Genomic DNA, 3,954 nt, shown 5'->3' with positions numbered 1-3,954 from the left:
GAATGACACCAAATTTTGCGTGCAAGTCTTAAATCACCATACGAAACTATTCCCAAACTCGGAATTTCAAACGGACCTCGATTACTCCAAAACCTACTCCAAACCAAATTTAAAGAACTTTAAATCTTCAAATAGTTGATTTTCACTATTAAGTGCTAAAACGCTCCCGGGTTATCCAAAACCCGATTCGAACATACGCCCAATTCTAAAATCATCATACGAACCTATTGGAACAGTCAAATCCCTATTCCGGGGTTGTTTTCTTAAAATGTTGACCGAAGTCAAACTTGGCCTTTTAAAGCCAAACTAAGGAACCAATTATTTCGATTTTAACCCGATCACTTTCAAATTCTGAACCAACTATCCCCGCAAGTCATAAATTAATAAAAGTACATACGGGGATTTTTATTTAGGAGAACAGGATTCTAAAAGTCAAAATAACCGTTTGGGTCATTACAAGATGATTTCCTCCACCCATGTCACAAACTTCAGATTGGTTTGGTTGTTCTGTATTCACCTGAAAAGATTCAAACTTTTGTGCCAAAGAAACAATATGTTGTGTTAGTGTATTTAAAGCATCTGCCTGATTTACTAGTAGTAGACTTCTTGATAATTACACGCTCAGATGTCCATTGGATGGCATTCTCAGAAATTTCATTCAATAATTGAAATGCTTCCTCTATGGTTTTTCCCATTACAAAACCTCCTGCAGCTGCATCTATCACATTTATGGAAGAGGATTTTAGCCCGTGATAAAAAATATAAAACTGCATATGTTCGGGAATGTCGTGGTGTGGACATTTTTTTAACATTGCCTTTAACCTTTCCCAAGCTTGATAAATTGACTCAGTATCAGTCTGCAAGAAATTAGATATGTCTTGTCTTAACTTTATGGTTTTAGCAGGGGAAAAGTATTTATTTAAAAATTTCTGAGTCATTTGGTCCCATGTCGTAATTGATCCTTGAGGCAAACTTCGCAACCAAGTATTAGCATCTCCTTTTAAAGAAAAAGGAAATAGCCTTAACTTGATTGCTTCAGGGGATACTCCATTATACTTAGCAGTTTCAACTAGTTCCAGAAAATCAATTAAATGACTATGTGGATCTTCACTTGAATCTCCAATAAAGATACAAGATTGTTAGATCGTTTGAATCAGACCGGTCCTGATTTTAAAGTTGTTGGCTGCCACTGGGGGCTTCCTGACACTAGATTCATAGTTGAAGTGGTTTGGTCTAGTATAATCCCTTAGGATTCTGTTTGCTGGCCTTGGCGCCACTTCATCAAATTGATCCTCTATTTGGACTGGTGGTGGTACTCCGCGTGGGTTGATATTTTCTACTTCCTGATTCTCCATTCCTTCATAAGCTATTGTTTGAGAAGACGTTTGTCCTTTCTTGCGCGATCGAAGAGATCTTTCAATTTCAGGATTTTAACTTGCCAACTCTTTTGTAGAAGAGCGGGTCATAAACTATTTGAAATTCATAAAGCAAAGAAAATTAGTTCCTAAAGTAATAATAGCAATAAATAAAATAATAATAATAATAATAACAATAAATAAATAAATAAAAAAATTAGCTGATAAACAAAATAGGTGTTAAAGCAAAAAGTATTAGTACAATAAATTTATTATTTTTAGATAATAGTAATATTATACCACACTTGAAATAAAACAGATGTATAAAAGTGACGCAACAAGTAAACTGTGACAAGAAAATATAATATTATTCAAAGTAATAGTGTTAATACTCGTAATAGTATCTAAAATTGCAACGATAATATATGTATAGTGTGTGAGATTGTGAAAGTGTCACGACCCAAAATCCGACTAGTCGTGATGACACCTAACCCAACCCGCTAGGTAAGCCAATTATCAACTATCCAATTCCAATGAATTTAATAAGGTAATTAATTAAAAGAAAATATATGAAGCCAATACATTTCTCCAAGAACTGGTAGTACAAATCATGAGCTTCTAAGAATAGAGTTTACAAAACTGGTACGAAATAAATACATCATCTGTTTGAAAAGTACATAAACATAGTTTTATGAATCTAAGGCTACCATGAGCAAGAGGCAGCTACAACCGGGGAGCAGGGGCGCAGGTACATCTTCAATTCTGGCTCCCGTCGATCACAGCAACGTCAGCAGTGAATATCTGCTCGCAAGGTGCAGAAGTGTAGTATGAGTACAACCGACCCCATGTATTCAATAAGTAACAAACAAAACCTTAGGTTGAAAGTAGTGACGAGCTTGTACCAAGGTCAGGGTCCAGCTCCAATAACCAACAACAGTTCATAACAACATGAAGCGAATAATACAAGAAGTAACTCAAAGAATAAACTCTCAGCATCATCATGATTTTTGAAAATAATTCTGCCTTTCCAGTGTATCAGTGAAAATCCAAATCGTTTACCAAAAATCTAAGTAAGTTTGAAAACAATAATCTTTCTCCCAAAAATCCTTTCAACAATGATAAGATGTTTTATTTCCTTTCCAGATAACCAGTGGAAAATACATCACTATGCATGTATGTCAAATGTGCATGTCAATGCGATGCAACTCGGTGATAAAATCATATGCATACTCACAGAGTATCATTTCACTCAGTCCTCCCAATCACTCAGTCCTCCCAGTCACTCAGTCCTCATAATCACTCAGTCCTTACAGTCACTCATGCCTCACAGTCACTCAATCCTCCCAAATCACTCGGCACTCGCGCTCGGTACTCGCACTCAGTAGGTACCTGCGTTTACTGGGGGTGTGTACAGACTCCGGAGGGGCTCCTTCAGCCCAAGCGCTATAATCTGCATGGACAACTCACGTGATGCACAGACAACTCACGAGCTATAGTATCAATAACTGTATCTGCACGGACAACTCATGTGCTATAATAAGCCAATCTGGCCTGCTGCAGCATGCAGCCTTATCCCATAATAATAAAGTATATAAAGCCAATATGGGTTGTTGCGGCGTGCAGCCCGATCCCATAATTATTCTCACAATTAGGCCCTCGGCCTCCCTCAGTCATCAATCTCTCCAGTCTCTCTCTCATGGGCTCACAATGTCATGAAAATAACCCGAAAATGATGATATGATGTATCAATAAATAACAACAGAGACTGAGATATGATATGTAATGAAATAAATATGACTGAGTATAAATTTTTAATTTAAAATAAATAATTCACAGCAATATGACCTTCGTGGGTCCCAATAATACTGGCACATAGCCTCAACATGATTTTTAATATGATTCTCAGCTCAATTTCTTTAACACATAAAACTACACAGAGAATGCCAAGATTATTTGACTACAAAATTCCACGGAACCAATTACGTCACAATTTCTATGGTGCACGCCCACATGCCCGTCACCTAGCATGTGTGTCACCTCCAAACAATTCACATAATACGTATATTCAGGGTTCATACCCACAGCTCCAAGATTAGAAGAGTTACTTACCTCGAACAAGACGAATCCAATGTTGAGCAAGCTAAACAATGCTCTAGAAATTCTATTATGCGCGTATCAACTTCTAAACAGCTCGAATCTAGTCACAATAAATTTGATTCAGTCTACAAATTATAGGAATTAATTCCATATCAAAATACTAATATTTTTCACAAAATTCGAAATTACACTCCAAAAATCACCCGTGGGGCCCATGTCTCGGAACCTGACAAAAGTTACAAAATATGAACGCCCATTCAACCACGAGTCCAACCATACAAATTTTACTCAAATCCGACATCAACTCGACCCTCAAATCTTCAAATTAAACCAAGAGGGTTTTCACAATTTTCCAACTTAATTCGCCCATTAAATGTTAAAAACAACCACGGATTCGGATAATTTGACCAATAATGAGTTGAGAACACTTACCCTGTTGTTTTCCTTGAAAGTCTCCCAAAAATCGCCTCTTCCCGAGCTCCAATCTGTCAAAAATGTAAAA

General features: G+C 36.8%; 1 non-coding gene across 1 annotated transcript; it reads left to right on the top strand.

Moving 5' to 3' along the window:
* Positions 1–783: 783 nt before the first annotated feature.
* On the top strand, positions 784–890 carry LOC117281581 (small nucleolar RNA R71). The gene has a single exon (XR_004512218.1). It is a non-coding gene; the product is annotated as a small nucleolar RNA R71 (small nucleolar RNA).
* Positions 891–3,954: the final 3,064 nt, after the last annotated feature.

Source organism: Nicotiana tomentosiformis, chromosome 11 (genome assembly GCF_000390325.3).
Source record: "Nicotiana tomentosiformis chromosome 11, ASM39032v3, whole genome shotgun sequence".
Classification (NCBI taxonomy): Eukaryota; Viridiplantae; Streptophyta; class Magnoliopsida; order Solanales; family Solanaceae; genus Nicotiana; species Nicotiana tomentosiformis.
The sequence above is the reverse complement of the archived record's forward strand: the minus strand, read 5'-3'. Positions and strand labels throughout refer to the sequence as shown.